Genomic DNA, 24609 nt, shown 5'->3' on the forward strand with positions numbered 1-24609 from the left:
AAATGGAATTTACAAACAAGTATGTGAATGTGCAACTCCAGAATTTGTTTCAAATCTGATGAAGTATTATCAGATATTTACGCTGATATGCTAATTTAAAATTTCTCATATGCTAGTTTATATATTTCCCTGAAGAAAATATGTTAAAAGGTCATTCAGATATTATTTCAACTGCTGATAGAACCACAAAGAAACATATTATATACTGCCTTTAAAAGATACACTAGAAAACTTATTTTTAAAACTTCGCTCGTGTTCACAAAAACTTCTTAAAGCAATGTCATTTCCCTCATTTCACTGTTTCAGTAAACAGTACCTTGACTAACTAGTTCATTGCTTCTCTGCTACCAGACTATCTCTCAACAATTATTTCAACCATTGCTTTTACTTTTCTGGTTCAAAAGAAATGCTTTTGCTTTTTCTCTGCACTACTGTCATCACTCATATTGCAGAAGTATGAACTCCAGGCAGAATAAACCTCTGTGACATCTGCAGAGACATGTGGAGACCAGAGCAGACTCACCCGAACAATCACAGATAATCTTCTTCCAGCTAAAACCACACACTGAGCTTCAGCACCAGTCCTGTCAGAGACGGGATTAGTGAGTGCCTTTTGCTGTTCGTGGTGTGAATTACATTCATCTAATATGAGGCTGGATTGAATCCTAGTCTTACAGTCCTCAGATGAAAGAATAAAAAAAGATCGTTGGCATAAAGAATCTAACAGTTCCTATTCTCCAAATTATAATTAGTTATTATGACAGTTTATAGTTTCTTATGGCAAATTTTGTGAGATTTGGGGCATGTTTAATGAATAACTGATGGCTTTTAAAAAGGAAACCAAACAATGAAATAATAAATATTTTTCCCTTTAAGTCAGTTATTTAAACATACTTGATTATGTAGATGTAGATTCGATTTCATTTTGTGACCTAGTGTACAACACTGAATGATATTAAGCAAGGCCTCCTGATGAGAAATTCTTATGATCTCCTATAACTTACTCTTAAGTAAATTCCCTTAAACTCTCCCTTCATCCTTGTATGCCAGATACGTGGGAAAATCTCCCGTAGGTTAAAGCTTCACCTTCTCTTTGCCTTTACCCTAACAGAAAAAAAAGTTCGCTGAAGAAAGTCAGACAACCAGCTTGACTGGTTTTACTTTAAAATCATGAGCATATAACTGCCACCAAATTGACACTCAGCATTGTAGGGTAATCTTGCTACCTCTCCCCAGTAAGATGGGGTTCTCACTCTCTTAGTTGGCTACTTGCCTTATGTTTCAGTAAAAACGAAACTATAAGAGAGAGCTACCATAAACTTCCCACAACCTAATTTACAAATTCACCGGTATCCATATCTATCATCTTTGCTTTTTACCTCTGGATACAATGGGGGAAAAATTGTGGCTTCTTTTTTTTTTTTTTTTTTTAAATTTAATTGCTGTATTTGCTCTTTGAATCTCTTACTCTCTTGGAGTCTTAAAGATTTAATCTATTCATTATCTCTGTTCTTCACTACTCATCCTTTCCACATAATCATTCTCTTCCGAATATTCAGAATACAGCATGCTATAGTATTTCTCATCCAAAGCAAACCCAGAAACGAAAAAGGAACAGTAAAACAAACAAACAAAACTTTACTTGACACCATAAGGGTTTTCAGCTTCCCTCGTTTTTTGGCTTCTATCTGCCAAAACGTCTTGTAAGAGTTGCCCATATTGTGGCTATTTTTATTTTCTGTTATTTCATCTGCTTATTGTTACTGGGTTTTTTTCCAGTTTATATTTTTTTTAAAAAAAGAAATAATTCCCAGACTTTGGTATATTTCTCATGCCCCATGACTTACTGAACACATTATTGTTATGGGATGAATGATGTGTTTACCCAAATCTGTATTGTTGTAACCAAAGACGCAATTTGATACTATTAATATGAAGAGGTAGGGACTTTAGGAAGTGATTATGTCATGAGGGTTCCATCTTCCCTCATGAATATCATTAAAATCCTTATAATAGGTCTCAAAGGAACTAGCTAAGCCCATTTACCCTTCTGCCTTTTCCACCATGTTAGGATATAGCATTAGTCCCCTCTGGAGGCCACAGGATTCAAAGCATCATCTTAGAACCAGAGACTGGGTTCTCCCCAGACATTAAACCTGCAGGTTCCTTGCTCTTGGCCTTCTCAACCTCCAGAAATGTGAGAAAATAAATTTCCGTTCTTATATAAAATATCCAGTCTCAGATATTTTGTTTTAGCAGCACAAATGGACGGATACACACATTGAAAATGCAATAAAACTCAGGAAAACTCGGTGCTCTCCACTGAGTCTAACTTCCATTCCATTGCTTTCTCACTTAAACTGCTTTTATTGATGTCACCAGTTGCCAAATTCATCACAGAGTAATGTGCTTTCTTTTTACTTTGAATCATACAATACTATGGAGTATTCTCTCCTGTAAAATTTTTTCCATCTTAGCCCAAGTGCTCTACACTCTTCTCCTTTTCTCTCATTCTTACTTACTTGGCCTCCTCAAAGTCCTTTTCTGTTTTCTGCTGTCTACCTGCTGAGTGCCTAGGATTAGACTCCTTTCAATTTCTATTTACTCTCTTACTTTAAATACCACCTATATACTGATGACTACAAAGAGAATATCTCTGACCCTGATGGCTCCCTTAATCTTTTGGGTCATATATCCAACTGCATGCTTGGCAGTTCTACTGGATTGTCTAGTGAGAATCTGAAACGTACCATGTCCAAGGAGTAACGCTAGTCCCCTCCCAGTCACCACCAGTCACTCTCTGCAGCCACTTGGTCAACTTTTTATCTTGCCAACTTCTCTATCTCACTAAACATTATCTCTGTCTATCAAGTTTCTCAAATTAAAAGCTTAGAATAAGAGTCTTTATTTTTTAATGACATATACTAATATATTTACCGATAAACTTATATGATGTCTAAGATTTGCTTTATCATAATTAGGGCAGGGGCTATAAAAGAAACATTCATCATGAGTTATTAATTGTTGAAGTTGGATTATGGGTAATATAGCATGCAAGTTCTGATTCGATAGGCCTAAGGTGGGGCCCAAGATGCTGCACTTCAAACAAGCTACCAGTTAATGAGAAGCAAGGACATCAAAATCATCTTTGACCATTGTGTTTTCAATACCTCCTACCTCATCCACAATTCCTGTGTCAATATGCTACTTATTTTCTAAATGGGAATTTCATAATACTTATCTGTACTTACTTATCTGTTATCCTTGTTTATTTTCTGCCTTTCCCCCTGTAAGGGCATGCATTGTATGTGTCTTATTTGTCACTACATCAGATCCAGCTCAGTGCTTGGAGAGGAGGTGCTTCATAAATATTTATAATGGAATGTTTTGGAAGGCAATACAGGAAACAACAACCGGTGAACAATAGGTGTCGATGATACTGTGGTGCCATGAAACTGAAGTTTGTAATCTTGGTTGTGAGATTACAAGTGACTGATGTTTGAGTTTCACTTCCAAAATTCTGGATTAATTGTTCGAAATGTTGCCTTTTGCAAAGCTTCCCAAACTAATTCTAATACTCCAGCAAAGTCAAGAACCACTGCCTTAGATGATGACGATGATGATGATGATGGTGATGACGATGATAACAACAAACCTACCATTCACTTTGCTCTTTGCTTGGAGCTATTCCAAGTGCTTTATGTGCATTATCTTATATTATTATTATAAGAATCCTATGAAGTAGATACTGCTATGGTTATGTTAGAAATGAGAAAATTGGGATGTAGAAATGGTATATAATTTCCTTAAGATCAACCAATTTATACATTCTGAAGCCAGCATTTAACCACTATTTAAACTAAGGCAATCTGAGCCCATACCCTTAGCCATGGACTCAAGATGACAGCATACATGTTATAAGCACTGGGAAACAAATTTGTTTTTATTGTTATTTCTAACATATTACCCATTTAAATGATGTGAAACACAATACTCAAATACGGCAAATGAAGCAGTAAACTTTCTTGTTTTCCCTAAAATGATGACTTTGGGATTACTTATATATTTGCTGAGGCAAAGTAATCATTTTAGGTCCCAAAGTAATCATTTTAGGGAAATCAAGAAAGCAGAGAGACAGAGATAAAAATACAAGGACAATCATGAATTATCAATAACTCAAGAATTACCGTGCTTGGTTTGAACAACTAGAGCAACAGTCATGAGCCCTGCTCTTCGCAGAGGTTGTTCTGGTCTTTTCTGGCTCTCCTTTGTCTGCATCCCACAGGGCACAGTGTATATGGAGCCTAGGAGACCTACCTATCTTGAGCCTGTGCCGCTGCACATGTCTTTTACACCAATGCTCTTAGTACCCAGGACCTTGGTATTTTCTGCAGAATGGGTGCCTCTTTCCTAAGTATGTTTTCTCACTGAAGAGTAAAGGTAATTGTTTAGGAGGAGGGTGAAATTGTAATTTGGACCAATCAACTGAGGACTAATTTGTGTGTGTGCTTCAGAGGCTTATTTGGCATGTGTATTTGAGGGATGTCATCAGGGAGGAAATTGGGGTACAGACCTTGGACATCTACTTGTGTTCTCACCCTAAAGGTGCATCTGAGGTCAAATACCAATTCCAGAGGTAAGATCGAGGAGTTAATCTTGAGAAAGTAAAGGGTAAATCTTGAATTGAAGATGAGACTCTAGAAATACTCTGTTATCTTAGGGTATTTGACCAATGGCAACTCCTTCCCTATTCCATTCTCAGACTCCTTGAGGAATTTGGCAATAAGTAATGCTCCTCATTTTAAGTTGCTATAAGATAGAAAAGGGGCTTCCATTTTTCATTCTTCCTGTGTTAGGAGAAGAACCAATACTGCCGTTTTTCATTTTCTGGACATTACATTCTCACCAAAGAAGCGTCCTCTGCCTCCTCCAACTCTGTTTGACCTAGAGATTGACAAAATAATCTTCTTAGGATCACTTGGAATTCTTTTTTCTATAGGCACGTGGGATGATAATTTGGGTCACGTCTTGAGATTTTAAATAAATTTCAAAAGTGCAATGAGGAGTCAGCCTTGTAAAAGAAAAAAAAAATGACTTCCATAATAGGATTTTTTTGTAGCTTTCAAATTTAGCTAAGCATTTGTTTCCTACTGAATAATCAACACTTACAGAGCCTGAAGTTATAAATGTAAGCGGTTTTAAAATTATGTACAGACTTTCTACAATTATTTTTTTCTGGAACAAGAAAGTGCATTCTCTTTCCTTTTCAGGTAACTTAAAAAGAACTGAATAAGTTGAATTTAATGTGCTTCATGAGAATGCTGACTTCTTAAATGAGAATAAAAATATTAATTTTCTGCTTAGAAAATGTTAAGAACAATCAGTCTCATAATGATGTTGCATTTTAACTGAGCATATCCCTGTATACTGCAAAAAAATACACTCAAATTGCCCATAGCTACCATAAAAGGTAATGATGCAGTACACTTAATTACTGTTTAGCAGTGCTTTTTTATTTGAGTATTTTCAAGTATTAGTAAAAGCGTTATATCTCGTATTTTTATGAAGGACTTCAATAAAAATGTGCTAATGGAGATTGGTTAAATAAGAAATTCAAAACTAGAAGTGATTTTTTTTTTTCCTAAAAGTAACTTATGTTGTCTTTTTAGAAAAGAGAAGAACAAAATTATCATTGAAAGCTTTCTGGTTTTGTCTCTTCATTATTCTTGGAACAATTGCCAAAGATGTTTTGAAGATCTTGGCCATCATAGCAACTGATCTTATCTTTAACCATCACTAAAAAGTTTCTGGTATATTAAACATACCAAAATATTTTAAAAATATTTTTTCGGATATTTGTTTTGCATTTCCCATTACTCTACCTATGTATACCATGTTGAGAAACAGGGACAAATTATTCTTTGTTTGTATCATTTCTTATTGTATTTACACATAAGTACATACGTTACTAACTTCAAAGAAAAAAAAACAAAAATATGTCTTGCGGCCAGGTGCAGTGGCTCATGCCTGTAATCCCAGCGCTCTGGGAGACTGAGGCAGGTGGATCACAAGGTCAGGAGTTCGACACCATCCTGCCTAACATGGTGAAACCCCGTCTCTACTAAAAATGAAAAAATTAACCGGGCGTGGTGGCGGGTGCCTGTAGTCCCAGCTACTTGGGAGGCTGAGGCAGGAGAATGGTGTGAACCTGAGAGGTGGAGCTTGCAGTGAGCCAAGATCGTGCCATTGCACTCCAGCCTGGGTGACAGAGCGAGACTCTGTCTCAAAAAAAAAAAAAACAGTCTTGCTTCCTATGCACATTCTTATATATTCACCTCCCACAATGACTCTGGGCTTGACCGTGTTGCTTTGGCCCATGAGATATCAGTGAACATGTCACAAGCAGAGATTCGATGAGCTTTTGCACATTGGGACATGCTTTTTTAATCGTTGACCTGAGATTGCCACATAGGATATATCAAATCTAATAGGGTTTTGTTCACAAATTTGAGAACAAATCTATAAGGATCTTATTGAAGATTTACCATAGTAGAGTTACAACATTAATCAAAAATATATTAACTTCTTTTTTAAATTTGATGAGACCATGTATCCTAGAGAAAGACTGCTAAATTTAGAATTCTGTCTCCTCTTCTTTCCAGATATAAGACCTTGAAGAAATCATTTAAACTCTTTGTGCCTGCTTCTTCATTTGTAAAATAGTGATAATAACAGTGCCTGCCTTGTAAGGTTTTTATGGGGAACTAAATGAGCTAATATTTTACAGTGCTTAAAATATTATATGGGGTACATAAACATAATATTTGTCAAATAAACAGACAAAGATTAGACACAGGGCTTTATGAGGACAAGCTCTTTGTAAAAGTTCAAAGACCTATATCAGTTACACAGAGAGTCAGGTACCAGAAAGAAGAGCTAAAGATAAACGCTTATAAGATTCATTTTATTTTTGGAAGGAATCTCAGGGACAGAAGTAAAGAACTAGAGAGACCAAGAAGGAGGGAAACACAAATACAAACTTGTTTTTTTACTGCTGGTCTACTGGGCTTGATCTTGCTTAGAGTTCTGTAGACCGTGCCTTAGAAATGTCTGTCCCAGGGAAAACAAAAGGCAGCATTTATCCATGAGCTCTCATCATTCCCTGCTTAAGGTTTGCCCCTGTATGATAATAACTTCTTCGGAATTTGAATGTTGTTAATGAAGGAGTTGTGTAGTTGGGTTTCTTCAGGTTGCCCTTGTGGTGGCATTAAAGAAAGCCTATTGAAAATATCAAGATATTTTTCTGGAAAGTTTGAGCAAGGTATTGTCAGGTTAAACCTATTGGAAGTATATGACAAAGTAATGCATGAAGTAAAGGGTAGACTGAAAGAATATGAGGCAAGAACTAAGAGGATACAATGGGGGAACAAGTAGATGTCACCTAGACTTCCAGCTGTTTGCATCTTAACATTGCAGAATCAGGTGCAATCAAACAGAAAAACAAGAAAGAATGGTGCATGGAAAAAGGAAGGTGGTAACCTACTCGAAGAGATGGAAGGAATAAAATAATTTTCATGATAGGCAGGCAGAAGAGTAATCAGGGAAAGTATTGACTTGCTGAATGTTTTCTTATGCTATTTCATTTTTATCTAATTTTTGATAGAGAAGTTTGCTTGAAAACATGGTAATTTCTGATGTTTTCTGAAAACTACGTCCATGTTCACTAGGCTACACCAATCTTACTATTAAGAAAATTGCATAATTACTTTATAAAGTACATATAATTACTTTTCAGGTAGCTCCATCTAGCAATTTAACAAATAAAATAGATAAGTAACACTTAAAAATTTTGAAACCAACCTGACCATGGAAATGCATAGAATTCTGTAAATAGGATAATTCACTTAATAAGCCAGAGGTGGCAATCCAATCTCCATATCAGGATGTGCTTAAACAAATAAAGTGAGCAGTTCTCATTAGTGCTGTGAACTGTACTTAGATGTTTTAGAACTATGCTGCCATGAGTTATGATTAACCTAGAAAAATGTATTCTATACCCAAATGGAATCATAACAAATATTTTTTAAAAATATCAAAGCATAGCATAGATGAAGAATTTGAAACTATATACAATCTTTGAACTTTAACTCCCAATGTAACCTATGAGTTTATTTTTAGTTAAAAAAAAAAAAAAAAAACATGATTTTCCCCTTTGCTGATAATTTTCTCCAAAAATCTCTTTCATTCTTTTGAAATCCCATTATAGCTATAGAGGGTCCTGGCCTCGCTGGCATTTTCACTGAACTCATTGATTAATTTGGTATCGTGAAAACAATGAGAATCTGTGTGAAATAGCTGCAGATTATGAGAAGTTGGTGTACTTTATTCTGAAATGTAAAAATAATATGCTGCACAAGCATGCTGATTTTAAGGAAGCCATCAGTAGCATAGACTGATTAATTCTGTGTAGCTTTGGCTGCTAAAATGTGCTTTCCAATCAATTTCAATCCAATTAATAAAAATTATAAACTGAATTTGAATATCTATTTAACATTAGGTCTTCAATGCAGTTTCACATACAGTGTATCACTTCACAAGCAGTATGGCCTACTGGAAAGATCCTCAAAGTAGGAGTCGGGTAGCTGGTTTTTAACTGCATTTCTGATGAAAAGATCTGGTGGAAAGTTTGGGATACCTCCCTGCATTTATATATTGTTTATTTCATAAAAAATTCAGCTACATGATATTAAGTGCCCCATACTCTCTAAATTGTAAGATATTATTTAATATAGATTCATTTTGTAATGTGACGTAAGTGACCCTGATCTTTCAAATTACTAGTTTCAAACTTTACACTTACACATTTCCCACTATTTATTGGTAGGAAACTAACTTGGCATGTTTATTATTTCCTCCGTTTTCTGTTTTGTTTTTACGATTTTGATTTCCTTTGATAAATTCTGACCATAGACATTTTGAACAAAAGCACAATATATCATTTGGAAAATAGTCTTGTTTTCACTTTGATGTTAACTATCCCTATGAAGGTGGAAATGCCTTTTTTGGAAGAGTTATCGTGTCTAGAGTCAGTATCCCTGGCTTTTTTATGTATTAGCCTCAGTAAGGTTTTTGGTAGCATAGTAAGTATCAATGAATTAGGTTACTTTTTTTCTTAAAGGATGGAAAAATCTTACCGTCAGCCTGTTTGTTAGCTGTAATGGAAAAGAGCGTCACTGATTTGATAGTGAGCTTTGGCTCATGCTCAGATGGCTTGGACAGATGGGCCAAGCAAAGCTCTGAGAATCCAAAGTCTCCTGCCGAGAAAGGAACAAACAGAACTCTCTGAAATTCACTGAGCATCTTAGAAAATACCCAAGGAAATATATCAGAAAGTAAAAATAAAATAATGCAAAATATGATATGTAAAGTGAATTGTGTGCTCTTCTTCCCAGAATAATTAGCAAAGTTAATGCTATTCTAAACCCAATCATGTTGTTAGAACTATCATTGTACAGAAATTATCTCTGCTTCTTGAAATATAAAGCTCAATGGAGCACAAGACTCCTAGCTTGAAACATTTGATCAAGCAGTGAAAAAATCCAGCATATATAAAATGAGAATCATAAAACCATGCTGAAGGAGTTTGGTGATTTTAGCCTTTTCTGAGTCATCAAAGACAAATACTTAATAATAGAATCAGAAGTTATAATTTATTATATAAAATTTCAGTTTTTATTTCAAGCTACTATTTCCTCTGTCAGTATTAAATTTATTAGTATTTAAATATTTGAAAATAAACCAAAAGTTCTTTGTTCCTTATATCTTTTTGAATCAAGTATCATTGTATAATCCTATGTAGAGAAAGAATGCTTCATACTTGATCAGTTTATTAGTATGTAAAATATTTCTTATAACAGACAGCCAAGAGTAATGGTTAAAAATAAATTGTACATACACACAAATTCCTCAGTGAAGAAACAGAATTGGGTTTAAAGTAGGGACTATGTCTTTTGTCTTTTGAAAGGCCTTTTGACTCCTTGATTTTGTTAGTCTTTTTTCAATGTAATTATTACTTTTCCTACCATAATGTCATCACATTTCAATAGTTTATTTGCCTGATTGAGCATAACAATAATTGAGGGCAGTAAATGGGATGATCTGGTTCACTATTTTATCATCAGTGTTTGGAGCAAGCCAGAAACATAGTTGGTCTTCAGTACAGTTGGTGAATGAATAATCCTTATTTGTGCAGTCACTAGACTAGACATTGTAAATCAAAGTGGCTCAGCATAGATTTGTTATGCTGAACTCAACTTTTCACTGATCCAGTTGGTGCTGCACCCTTCCATTGTATCCAGTTACCATATTCCATTTTTTTTCTACCACTAGGTTTCCTTCCAGCTCTAAAATTTCTTAATTCTACTGATATAAATTATTCATAATTCCTATTGCTTGTAATCTTGTTGCTCTTCCAGGGCTAGAAAAGCCCTAAAGGGCTTGCCTAGGGATTACTTCCCTACAGTATTCCCACCTGCACAGTCATGGCTTGGGCAGTGCTGCCCCAGGGGAATAATCCTGGTTTTATCTTGGTTTTAAAACCAGTAACTGAAAACACGAAAAAAAACAAAATGCAAAGAATACGCACGCACACATGCCAATAAAGTGGCATATATGAATGTTTGTTTCTAACTCAGCCAGGAATAGGTAATTCACATCATGCCTCATGATTAAGTGCAACCACTTCAAAATGTGAAATAAAACAAAAGATAATTTAAAGTCAAGCCGAGTCATCGCTCTTGTACTTTAAGTTGGATGAGATTTATTTGGTCTTCTCACCTAAATTCCATTTATAATTAGGGATACGCTTGCTTTTCTGCTCTCTCCTCACTGGAGAACCAAAGGGCTGGAGATCCACTGATCACTGATCCCTTAGGGTTTCAGAGCAGCTGCTTTCTCATAATATAAGAGTTAAAATAGTTTTCATTCCGTTGCAAAGATCTATGTTTTAAAATGCTTACAGTAATGGATTTTTAACTCTATCCTTCCCTGGATGAGGTTTCTATAGTAAGCTGTCGTCGTATTACAGCTGTTTTAAAGGACAGAAAAAGTAAACCACCTTCTAGGTAGCAAATGGCTAACATTGTTGTTTTCATTATTGAAATTTTATGTTCATAAGCATATCACATACAAGTAGTTTAAAATCAGATAGCACTAAATCAGGCTTACAGTGAAAAATAGCAGACTTTCTGGCCTCATCCTCTGCTGGCCTTTTCCCCAGCAAGACAACTTGCTGTCCTGCTCCCTGGGTCAAAAGCTTTCACTTTCTTAGCTGTTTCTTTTGGTGTTTACTCTTATATTCATAAATAAAATATATTTACCTGTATTTCTGAATAAATATATTTTATACATGTGTTTACTTTCTATCCTCCAACACCTAAACTCCCATCCTCATCCATCCTCTCCTCCATTTGTCCCATTATAGAATATATCAAAAGTTTGAATTAAAGCAATGTTCAATGCTCACATTATTTTGGTTACATAGCTACTGTTTAAAATTAAATTACTTGGAATACTGTAACTTCACCTTTTTTTATTTTTTATTTTTATTAATTTATTTTTTTTAGACAGAGTCTGGCTCTGTCCCCCAGACTGGAGTGCAGTGGCGTGGTCTCGGCTCACTGAAACCTCTGCCTCCTGGGCTCAAGTGATTCTCCTACCTCAGCCTCCTGAGTAGCTGGGATTACAGACGTGCACCACCATGCCTGGCTAATTTTGGTACTTTAGTAGAGATGGGGTTTCACCATGTTGGAGACTGATCTCGAACTCCTGATCTCTGGTTATCTGCCCACGTTGGCCTCCCAAAATGTTGGGATTACAGGTGTGAGTCACCGTGCCTGGCCCACGTTCTGTTTTACATAACTTGTTATTGTCTTTATTGTAAATAATTGCCTGATTTTCATATTGGCTATATTTTCTCCGTATCATTACTTCTTTGCCAAAAATTTTAGCAGAATCATATAATGATTCAGAGAATGATGTAATTCATGAAATCTGTAATCCAGCATGTTATTTCCTCTTTGAAACAGTGTGTCCCTCAAAAACCTTCATGTTTTCCTTTAAGGTTATGGTTTGAGATAGATAGAAGGCTGGACTCATGTTCTTGTTTGTTTTCAAGAACTCACCAAGTGAAGGGAGAATGCCCCTAAAATAGGGAAGCCAAAGACACTGTCACCCAAAAACAAACCCCAAACCACAGTCCCCACCCCCACCCTACAAAAAGCACTCCCAAGTCAAGCCTGCTTTAGGAAAGCAGAGTTTGAGGAAAACATCTTTTAACCTGTAATTTACCAGCCCCTGGTCTTTGAGGAAGTTGAGAAGTGAATAATGCCCATGTGTTTTTCTTGCTTTCCAAGTGAGGTTTTGGGCTTTTGGGCTTTCCTGATTTAACTTCCAGAATACCTGCCTTGGAGGTCATAGTTAGAGCAGAACCTATTCTACTCAAAACCACCAGAGAGGACAAAAGCAGACACTCAAGATCCTTGTCAGCTGCCTGCTGCCCCAGGTGACTCACAGAAACAAGCTTAGAACAGCCTACTCCCCTTCAGCCCTGGAGGTGTCTCACAGTTCATGTACTCATTATTTCCTTTCATTTGTTTCTTCTCTACTTCTTCCGAAAGGGTAGACCTTGGAAGAGGATGCAAGTATTCCTAGAAGTTTCTCATTTTGGTAGGACAAATGGTCAGTTTCATGAAGTAATATGTTTATTCTTGCTTTCTTATTTCATGAAGAGTTGATTCCGTAAGACTTAGCTCACGTGTTCAAAAATAGACAGGTTGTGCCCAAACCCCACTGCGTAGTGGATGGGACTTAATATTTCCATCAGGCCGTGCATCTTCTTTTCCACCTTGTTCTTTGGCATCTATATTTCTGGTTGTTTTATTTCTCATTTTGGTGGAGAAATGAGGCCTCAACCTCCTGGACTGAGGCAGGAGCCTCCACTAGCTTCCTAAGAAAGGGTGCACACAGGAGACAAAATTCTGAGACTTGTATGCCAAAGAATGCCTTTAGTTTACCTTTCCTCTTGATGACTCTAGGCATCTAGGGAAAAATAATTTTTCTTCAGGATGCTGATGCTAAAGGTATTTATTTTACAGTGTTCTGTCATCTTATTTTTTAATAAGTTGACAGAGTTCTGAGTTCTGATTGTTTTATATTGTGTGTGCATGAGTGTATGTGTGTTCTTTATTTGGATTTTCTAAAAGCCTTTGGCATCTTTTCTTGATTTATTTTTGTTTCTTTTTTAATTTTTAACATTTATTATATATTTTTTTCTTCTTGTGAATGTTTTTAGTCTGGCATGAGGTCTCACGTTTGTAATCCTACCACTTTGAGAGGCCAAGGCAGGAGGATCCCTTGAGTCCAAAGGTTTGAGACCAGCCTGGGCAACATGGCAAAACTCTCTTTCTACAAAAAGAAATATAAAAAATTAGCTAGGCATGGTGGCACGTGCCTGTAGTCCCAGTTACAAGGAAGTATGAGGTGGGAGGATCACCTGAGCCCGGGAGGCTGAGGCTGCTGAGAGCCATGACTGTGCCACTCTACTACAGCCTGGGTGACAGAGTGAGATTCTATCTTTAAAAAAAAATATTTGTGGGTATATAGTAGGTACATATATTTATGCGGTACATGAGATATATTGATGCAGGCATGCAATGTGGAGTAAGCACATCATGGTCAATGGGGCATTCATCCCCGCCAGCATTTATCCTTTGAGTTACAAACAATCCAATGACATCCTGTAAGTTATTTAAAAATGTACAGTTAAATTATTCCTGACTATAGTCACCCTATTGGGCTATAAAATAGTAGGTCTTATTCCTTCTTCCTATTATTTTTTGTACTCGTTAACCATCTCCAGCTCCTCATCAGCCCCCCGACTACCCTTCTCAGCATCTGGTAACCTTCCTTCTACTCTCTCTGTCCATGAGTTCAGTTGTTTTGATTTTCAGATCTCACAAATAAGTAAGAATGTACAATGCTTGCCTTTCTGTGCCTGGCTTGCTAGTAGATCTTGGTGTGGCTCCTTTCAATCTGTTGTCAGAAGAAGATGCAGAGACAAGCATCTAGAGAGAAAGAAAAGTCACGTAACATGCAGGGGAGCCTGACTTCAGAAGAACTGGCTTCCCAAACAAACTAATAGCGCCAGTGTTGAAAGGCCAAAACAAAACAACAAAAACTATAAAATTTCTAAGTTTACTAAGCCTAACAGCATCTTTGTCACACGATTATTATAAATTATTATATTCACAAAAGGCTTGACTTATTTTCAGATGTCAATATAGCAAAAATCAGGCACAACATTATTTTTATTATGGAGCAAATTATAGGAAATAGTAACACACACACACACACACACACACACACAATTTTATTCCCTATATAAACCTAAAGAGGACGTGTGTGTTCTAGTTTTGCTTCAAAACTAAAAACTGATGTTCTTAAGTTCTGGAAAATTTTATTAATTTTTCATCTTCTTCTTACCTCCACCATTGTCCTAATTCTTTTTGGAAATCCTAGAATTACTTTTTCCTACTATCTTTTCTATCCTTTTTTCTGTCTTTGTCTTTTTGTTATTCTTTCTGGAAATTTTCCTCAAATTTTGTCCAATTCATATCAACTTTTATTTTTAATTTTAAATTTTATAGCTTTTATTTTAAAATAAGAGCTTTTTCTTGTTTGTTTTCTTTCTCTCCTTTTTCTATAGCAGCTGTTCTGTTTTTATACATGTAACGTTTTTATGATGCCTGCATTATCTTTCCTCTGAGCCATATTTCTTTTTTTCTTTCTTTCTTTTTTTTTGAGACAGAGTCTCACTCTGTCACCCAGGCTGGAATGCAGTGGTGAGATCTCAGCTCACTGCAAGCTCTGCCTTCCGGGTTCAAGCAGTTCTTCCTGCCTCAGCCTCCCAAATAGCTGGGATTACAGGTGCCCACTACCATGCCCAGCTAAATTTGTATTTTTAGTAGAGACGGGATTTCGCCGTGTTGGCCAGGCTGTCTCAAACTCCTGACCTCAGGTGATCCTCCCTCCCAAAGTGCTATGATTACAGGTGTGAGCCACAGTGCCCAGCCCCATATTTCTTTAGTTTTGGTCTCTGCCTTTCATATTATATTCTGGTTGCACCCTAAACTTGCCTAATAATTTTTAGTAATTAAAAAGTAATATTTTACTTTTAGTAAATATTACAAAAGTAATTTTGTAGTATTACTTTGTAAATATTTGCAAATTTACTTTTAGTAATTAAAAAAGTAAATGATTTGCTCTTAGTAAATATGCAAATACAAAAGTAAATATTACTTTGTAAATACTTGTAAATTTACTTTTAGTAATTAAAAAAGTAAATATTTTACTTTTAGTAAATATACAAATAGTACAAGGCATTAGAAAGTAGGCTGCCACCTTAACTGTGTGATCACACTTAGCATCACCACTAATGGAACGTATGGACATGATGGACTGTAGGATGAGACCCACTGAGGACTGCAAACCGAATCTAATCAGGAGGAAACAATCAGGCCAGTCCAGACTGTGGCAAATTCTACAAAGCAACTTGTTTAAACTCTTCAAGTATGCTATTCATGAAATAAAATAACATATATTATATTATTATACATATTATAATACATATTTTAGCTGGGCACAGTGGCTCACGCCTGTAATCCCAGCACTTTGGGAGGCCAAGGTGGGTGGATCAAGAAGTCAAGAGATCGAGACCATCCTGGCCAACATGGTGAAACCCCATCTCTACTAAAAATACAAAAATTAGCCAGGCTCGCGCCTGTAGTCCCAGCTACTCGGGAGGCTGAAGTAGGAGAATCGCTTGAGCCCGGGAGGCAGAGGTTTCAGTGAGCCGAGATCACGCCCCTGCACTGCAGCCTGGCAACATAGTGAGACTCTGTCAAAAAAAAACAAAAACAAAAACAAAAACAAAAACCTTTTATCATATATCATAAATATATATTATATATTTAGTATATATATTTATTATTATATATTGTATATATAAATAAGCTGGGGATATTCTATAATTAAAAGGACATCACAAGTAAATGTGATGCCTGCTTCTTGACTAATCCAGGGACGAAGTAACTGAGAAACATGATCTGGGATAACTGATAAAGCAGCCCACTGTGATTCTGTTGGAAGAAAAGCTCGCTTTTTGTGCTGGAGCATCGTCAGCACTTAGATGATTTGAGCTTTTCTACAACCCAACCATCTGCTTTTTATCTTTCAAAATATCTCTCCTCATATCTTATATAGTATAGCCTCCCCTGTGTGTTTTTTGTGGGTTTATATTATTCTTATTATAGTTTTATGGTATTGCCAGAGGGAGAAATAATTTATGTTCAGTATGTCTTATTAAATGGAAGTCAAATATATTTTTAATGATTTACTTCTTTTCTGCAGCCCCAACTTTGATCTTATACTTTAAGCATAAATCTAAGCTAATTTTAATTTCTAGTCAAATGTTCAAATGACTATCAATTCACTTTAACGAAATACATATCTGGTATTTGGTTTTCTGTTCCCGCATTAGTTTGCTACGGATAATGGCTTCCAGTTCCATCTATTTCCCTGCAAAGGACATGCTTTTGTTGTTGTTGTTTGTTTGTTTGTTTTGTTTTGTTTTTGGCTAAAAGATGAGAACTCATGGACACATACAGGAGAACAACACACACTGGGACTTTTTGAAGGATAGAGGGTAGAAGGAAGAGGGGATCAGAAAAAATAATGAATGGGTACTAGACTTAATCCCTGGGTAATGAAACAATCTGTACAACTAACTCCCATGAAACAAGTTTATGTAACAAACCTGCACTGTATCCCCGAACTTAAAATAAAAGTTAAAAAAAATTCTTACCAAGTTAATTGCTTTTAATTAATTTCGTGGAGTAGTTTTGAGAAATCATATGTATTTATATGATAACGGTTAAAAACTTTTGTGCAGGTATGTTAGAATAACCTAGAATTTAGTACTTTGGTTAACGTCCACCTTGGAGATTGGTGTATGCCTTAAGTTTCAATTTCCCAATTTTTAAATGTCATTAATAATAATGATAAATATTTCATGGTATTTTTGAGAAATAATACACACTAATAACTTATGACATTAATAATTGTTATGATTTCTATAATATCTTCATAATGATCAATGATGTAATATCACTGAGAAGTATCAAAAAGTAGACATGTTTCACAAACAAATAAAAAATCAAACAAAACCAAAAAGTGAAATGTGCATTATAATGATGTAAAGTGTAAAGAAGGATGAATCAAAATTAGTTACAAATAATCCTCTAAACGTTGGACCAAATCAGAATTCATATTTCTCCTTCAGATAAAATTTCTGTTTTCCAGTTGAAAGCACAGAGAAAGAAAGTGGAAATTTCAGATGTTGGAGAAAATATTTGGAATTTGTGTGACACTGGATAATACTAAATGCTCATTCTGGTAACTGCAACCTTCTTTGTATGGTTAATGTTTCTCTTTCCTAGTAAAACCTTAAGCATCACACAACACTGTATTTTTTCTTCTGCTTTTCTCCCTGATTTTGGAACAGTGTCTTAACATTAACTGAAGAAGGAATGAGTTTGGGAAGCGTTGAGGTGTGGGAGAGACTAATTGTGCCTTCAAATAAAGACTCTTAGAAAACATCCTCAGGCTAGTATTTCCAATCATCTTCAAATCTTCCTTTGAAAGAAAATGACTGCTGAGTAATCATTTGCACTCAGAGTTTTGCAAACTAGTTGAGATTTAGTTAAAGAAAAGAGGAAAGAAGAATCCAGTGCTACTGGCAACCGTAGTACCCAGACCAATGACAGTGAGTGCATCTGTGGGTTCATCTCCACAGCCTCCAAAGGACAGAGCGTCAATGAAATGAAGAAAATAGTGCTTTTTGTGCTTCTGTTATCTTCTAACTGATAACGTGCATACACTGTTAGCATTTTTCCACAAAATAGTTTATGTCAAATACTTAGGCTAACAGCACCTGTACTGAGAAGACTCTACTCAGGTGCTTAGAAATTTTTCTACTGAAGTGTTTTTCTGCAGTGACAAAGTTCTTTCATATTCTTCCCACCTGGAAACATAATGACATATTCACAGTTTTCACCCCCAAAGTAATATTAGGTATGACGCAATAGATGCCTCATTCCAGCTAAGAGTTGCTAAATAAATAAATAAATATATCCACCTGGGAGTGACATTTATAGTGGTTTTGGGAAATGTTTCTTTGGCAGTAGAGACCTTGATAAAGCAGCTTACTGTAGCCATGATGGTGTCTTGTGTTGTGAGGTTCATAGGACCAATCAATGGGGATGAATTACGGTTCGCCTTTACAACATTTTATCCCTACTTTGCTGATATAGACCTGAAACAGTGTATCTAATTCCTTCTGGAATTCTCTAATGGAGCCTAATTCAAGCTACTATGGGATGGGTAGATCCTCCAGTGCAGCTGAAAGCCTCCTGTTGGGGCCTCATTTGTTTAGTTTATCTCTTGATACTTGCTTAATTCTCTGGAGTGTCTTCATAGATGTGGCTGACAGGCAATGCCAGTTAATCATTTTTTTTTTCCTGGTTAGCCTTATAGAAAATGTTCCTTTTTCTTCTGAATGATGAATGCATAAAACTTTACTAAATATAATCATTTAAAGATAGAGTAATTTAAAAGAGGCATAAACCTAAGTATATTTCCATGGAGCCTCTGTATTTTGTTCAAAGATGTGCGTACATTCAGTGTAACATAAATTGAATATTTGTTAACGAAGGAGTAAAAATGTATTGTTAACAGGTATTCTATGAAACAGTTGGCCAGTTAGCAACTAGTTTTCTTCAGATCTTTTCAAAGCCTGCTTGTCGTTGTTTTATCCAAAGGAGTTGATAGATGCGTATCAAGCATTCTGGCTGACCCATGGCAATTTGTGTTTGGAAGAATGAGATTTAGAGCCAGGGTTACTACACTACGTGGATTGCCATGGGCATTATTTAGGTGTAGATAAGCTTATCTGAAATTACATCTGGATTACCTGACTAAAGGAAAGAAAAGTAGAGACCTGCTATGGAAATAGTCATGAAATAAAGGAGTGCTAGGGGAGAGGTGGGTAACTAAATGCTAGTTTTCAAATAATGTTGTATCAGACTTAAAAGATACATAGAAGATAAGACAGACCTAAGAGTTTGCTAGCAGTTGGATCAGGATTCTTGCAAGGAAGAATCTGGGTCTATCCTTTATTACTCAACCCAGAGCACAAAACTAGTTTCCACATTTTATAAATATAGAGTCTTTTTTGGAGACTGTGAAATGTGGATACAATGTTTTATTTCTCATTACTGTTAACAGGTTCATTATGACCTTGGCGTGTATACATTTTCAGGTTAAGTGAACAGAGGTTAAAGGAGGCAAACTGAGAGTATTTAATCAAAGTTTACTTTAATTCCTATATTTGTAGTTTGTCTTATCTCCCCATCAATAATCAAAATATCATTTATTGTATGTATTACAAAATGTTCTAAGTGCTTTATACACCTAATATTAGTATGGTTATTTCACACAAATTTTATGACGTCAAATTTCTTTTTCTTTTTTTCTTTTTTTTTATAGATTTGGAGGTACAAGTGCAGTTTCGTTTCATGTATATATTGCATAATGGTGAAGTGTGGGCTTTTATTATAACCATCCCCAGAACAGCGTACATTGTACCCATTGGGTAATTTCTCATCTCTCACCCCCTCCCACCTGTTTGCATCTCCAGTGTCTATTTTTCCACTCTTGATGATCATGCGTACACAGTATTTTCCTACCACTTATAAGTGAGAGCATGTTGTATTTAACTTTATATTTTTGAGCTAGTTCACCTAAATAATGATCTCCAGTTCCATCTGTGTTGCCACAAAAGACCTGATTTATTTCTTTTTGATGACTGAGTAATATTTCGTGATCTATATACATATATACCACATTTTCCTTATCGCACCGTCCACTGATGGACACGTAGGTGGATTCCATATCTTTGCCATTGTGAATAGTGCTGCGATAAACGTTTGGGTGTGGGTATCTTTTATAGAAACTTTTATCACCTCTATTTAACAGCTAAGGAATCTGAGGCTCAGAGCAAGTAAGTGGTGGGTGTGGGATTCAAACCCAGGGAGTCCAATGCCAGAGTCTTAACTACTTCACCAGAAGCAGAGAGAAGGGGAGCCACTTTATTACTTTTGATTTCAAATAAGTGGTAGTTTACAGATAGTACTGTGTACACATTATATGCTCCACACCTAATAGTGCTAAATAGTTCTTTTGTTGCATCCCTATTCAGGATGGGGGTTAGGTGAGCCCTCCTCTCCCAGTATTCCTCATCCGTAGAAAAAGGCACTAAATAGTTCCCAGATCACAGTTTAAAACTATTGCTATGGAAAATGAATTGAACAAATCACATGCTTACTTTCAGCGTTAATATTCTAAATCACCTTAGATTAATGCCAGTAAATATCAAGACAGTTAAAAGGTACATTCGATATAAATAATTACATTGACAAGTTCATAAATAGCATCACAACTATGAATTTCATGTAGGAGCAGAATATAAAGTAAAATAAAATGATGATCTAGATAGACGACAGATAGATAGATAGATAGATAGGAGAGAGAGAGAGAGAGAGAGATTAGATGGATAGGTATATAGTTTCACCTATAAGCAAAGGCCAAAATGAGTATCTCAGAAAGGCAGATTTAAGGACCACTAAGATTTTAAATTGCATCGTTCTGTAAATTGGAGAATATTATCACTTACAGTACTGTTGCAAATTTCAGATAAGTTAATATTCCTGAATGTTCTTGGCACAGCATAAATGCTCAATATATTCAATTATCACACTCTTTTCCTTTCATCCCTGCCCTGACACGATAGATCATTTCTTAAAATATACTACAGCATGTATTAAATAATATTTCTACTGCTCAATTTTCTGGGAGAAATAGTGTTCAGTTAATTTCTAGGTTTTGTTAAGACTTTACAAAATATATGTCATAAATGTGCTCTTTTCCTTTCAGAAAGAAATGTATAATTTTACTCACAACATTTCAACAACTTTCCTCACTTGCATACTTCATTTTTCTAGTGTTTCATAAAAATTCTAAATTTAATCATATGATACTTTACAATAAGATATTGAGCAAGAAAAGACAGCATCTATTGTATTTTTTTAAATGAATCTTGTGGTTTTTATTTTATTATTTCAATTACTATTACTAAATTATTAATTATAGGTTAGAATTATAAAGCATTATCAAAGATACAGTAGATTGCAATTACAGTTTACTTGATTAGGCAATTATTAAAAAATGGACTTTTTTTCTGTGTCAACAATGAAGTCAGTTAAAATGTTTTGTGGAACTAATATGCTAATAGCAATGTTGCAGAATTAAAAGTCGCATTATAATTACACAAACATTTTGCTAAAGTTTGGAAATTATTTCTTTATTGGGGTTCTATTAGTTTTGGAGAATATTTTGTGTGTGTGTGTGTGTGTGTGTGTGTGTGTGTGCATGTGTGTATAAATATCCTGCAAAATGTAGACCTTTCCTCTGAGATCAGTACTAGCATCTAAATATTTTATTTCTTAAATATATATTACGTAACTGAAACAAAGAAAAAAGGTTTTTATTTGCTTAGAGTGATAACAACAATACTTAACTTGTAAAATATTCCTTTGATACATTCATAAATAAGAAAATACGCTTTCTAATTCTTATCTGAGAAACAGCAATCTACTTTTTAGAAGCTTACACATTGTTGCATCCTTTGATTAATACAGTACATTTTTTCTCACAATTTATAATGAACTTCCAATAATCTTGCCTTTGAAACTGTATTTGACCTCCATTATTTTACTTTCCAATTAGAATGAAGAGATGGACTAATACTCGTAGTTCACTGTAGAGGCTTCATGCTCTCTGAAAATTTCAGACCCAGTGGCTTTAATAGCCTTTTAAACTGATTCTGGGTCCATTTTCTCTTGATTGACATATCTACTTCCACATATAATGGTAAATGCCTTGACTTTTCGGTTCCTTGTAAGTAGATTGGTTTGCAGATTTACATAAATAATTTCCCAGAGACCACATTTACCACATTTGCTCATGACAGCAATGATCCTTGGTCATTTCACATGCTGCAGTTACATGCCATTCAGGAGGCTATTGTTGACTGCCTGTTATTTCTCCTGCCTAGATGTCATTCAAATGGTCTTTTGTTATTTTAATGTGTATGAATTTGTACATTAAGGTCAATTAACCTAACAGGGCCACACAATGAATCAGGTTCAAAGGAAAGTTGCAAATATTACTTGTAGAAGTTACCATGGAAGATGATGAGGAAGGAGTTGTTATGACTGACCTATGGAGATAAACATATTTGTTTTTCCAATTATCTCTACTCTTTATGTTTCCAAAAGTTTAAATGATTTTGAAATGAAGTTTTTCAAAATATCTGGAAATACACACCCCTCCAAATTTACACCCAATACCAGTTTACATTACTTTAGACATGCCAATATGTAAGTAGGAATAATCCATTGTTATACAAGCCCCAAAAGAGAAAGAACAAAATTTGAGGGAAGATTACAATAGCTAAGATATTTCATGTAGAACTATGTCAATATTAATTTTGTTTACCAAAATTTTACAGACATTTTTTTTTTTGACATGGTCTTGCTTTGTTGGACAGGCTGGAGTGCAGTGGTGTGATCTCGTTTTACTGCTGCCTCAAACTCCTGGGCTCAAGCGATTCTCCCACTTCAGCCTCCCCAGTAGCCGGGACTGCAGGCACACACCACCACATCCAACTAATTTTTGCATTTTTTGTAGAAAGCGTTTCACCGTGTTGCCCAGGATGGTCCTGAACTCCTGGGCTCAAGTGATCCGCCTGCCTCAGCCTTCCAAAGTGCAGTGCAGTGTAGGGACTATAGTTGTGAGCACCTTTACCCGGCCTCAAACTTTTTTGTCTTTTTTTTTTTTTTTTTTAGCATACCAGTGTATTAGTTCATTCTCCCACTGCTAATTTGTAAAGTAAAGAAGTTTAATTGACTCACAGTCCCACAGGGCTGGGAAGACCTCAGGAAACTTACACTCATGGTGGAAGGAGAAACAAGCATGTTCTTCTCACGGAGGTAAGAAGAAGAATGTGAGCAGCGCGAAGGGGGAAGCCCCTTATAAAACCATCAGATCTTGTGAGAACTTACTATCATGCGAATAGTATGGGGAAATCCCCGATTACCTCCCACTGGGTCCCTCCCACAACACGTGGAGATTATGGAAACTACAATTCAAGATGAGATTCGGGTGGGAACACATCCAAATGACATCAACCAGAATCTTGTATTGCATGTTTTTCTGAATTTTAAATCATGAAGCTATACACTGCTTTGATAAACATCTAGTAGGTGAGAAGTAGCTCATCTCTGGAGTAAGACTAAACTGGGTCTGACTATGTTTTATATTCTCTGGACTTTGAAATATGTCTCTTGATATTAAACTAGTTAGGTCTCTCTGCTTACTCTAAAATAAATATATATATATATACACACATATATATATTTATTTATTTGGCCTGTAAAAGTTTAAGGCCCACCAGGGCAGGGAGAGGCTGGAAATCAATATTTTTCTTCTGAATTTAAAGTTTTAGAAAACATTTCTTTTTGAAATACTTAATATTTAATTAAAAAATATGGATTTCTATTTTCTATCCTGTCATAATAACATATGTAGGTAGAATTGCCTTGAACTTTCTTTTTCCTCTATTAAATATAAATGTTTTTACTCATTTGTTTGCTGATAGTTATTTTTGTATAACAGAATATATTTTCTTTTTCTTTTCTTTAAGAACTTTTTAATTGACAAAGTTATATATATTTATATATATACACACACACACATATATTTGTGGTATACCACATTGTGTTTTAATATGTTTACATTGTAGAATGGATAAATAAAGCTAATTGTCATATGCATTAGCTCACATAATATTTTTTGGATAATGAGAGCACTTTCTTAGCAATTTTCAAATATGCATTTTTATTAACTATAATTACTATGATATACTCAATGTCTTGAGCTTATTCCCACTGTCTAACTGAAATTTTGTATCCCTTGAGTAACATCTCCCCCAAACCTCATCCTTTCCATCCAGTCTCTGGTATACAGCATTCTACTCTATGATTCTCTTAGTTTGACCCTATTATGACTCCACTTATACATGAGATCTTTGTATTTGTATTTCTGGGCCAGACTTATTTCACCTAACATGATGATCTCCAGCTTCATCGATGTATTTGCAAATGACGTAAATTACTTCTTTTTAAGTCTGAAGATTATTCCACTGTGTATATATACCATATTTTCTCCATCTGTTTATTTGTTGATGGACACTTAGGTTAATTCTAAAAGTTGCCTGTTTTAAATATGCTGATGAACATAGGTGTGCAGATATAGCTTCAGCATACTGAGGTCAGTTTCTTTGACTATATACCTAGAAGTGCGATTGCTGTACCA

The 24609-nt window shown here is 35.4% G+C and overlaps 1 protein-coding gene across 1 annotated transcript in view; it reads left to right on the forward strand.

Moving 5' to 3' along the window:
• Nucleotides 1-24609, forward strand: part of CNTNAP2 (contactin associated protein 2) — a 2242274-nt gene that overhangs the window by 234945 nt on the left and 1982720 nt on the right. The window lies entirely within an intron of this gene.

This window comes from Chlorocebus sabaeus, chromosome 21 (assembly GCF_047675955.1).
Source record: "Chlorocebus sabaeus isolate Y175 chromosome 21, mChlSab1.0.hap1, whole genome shotgun sequence".
NCBI lineage: Eukaryota > Metazoa > Chordata > Mammalia > Primates > Cercopithecidae > Chlorocebus > Chlorocebus sabaeus.